This window comes from Penaeus monodon, chromosome 23 (genome assembly GCF_015228065.2).
Source record: "Penaeus monodon isolate SGIC_2016 chromosome 23, NSTDA_Pmon_1, whole genome shotgun sequence".
NCBI lineage: Eukaryota > Metazoa > Arthropoda > Malacostraca > Decapoda > Penaeidae > Penaeus > Penaeus monodon.
The window spans coordinates 31,150,089-31,150,315 of NC_051408.1; positions in this window are offsets into that span (position 1 = coordinate 31,150,089).

The window sequence follows — 227 nt, forward strand, 5'->3', positions numbered from 1 at the left end:
CTCTCGCCATGCGTAACGCGTTCCAGTGACACGCTGCCATTGTGTTTTGCTCGTTGTCTCGCGTATCCGAAGGAGGACGACCTGGGTACGCACGCAATCCTCTTTCTCTGGGATTGAATTTTTTTTTTGCTTGTGTGTGTATGTTTCGGTCGGCCTTTCTTTCGAGAGGGTTTCTTAGTTTTAGTAATGCTTCTTTACCAAAAATATTTGTCACTTTTATTTTTTAA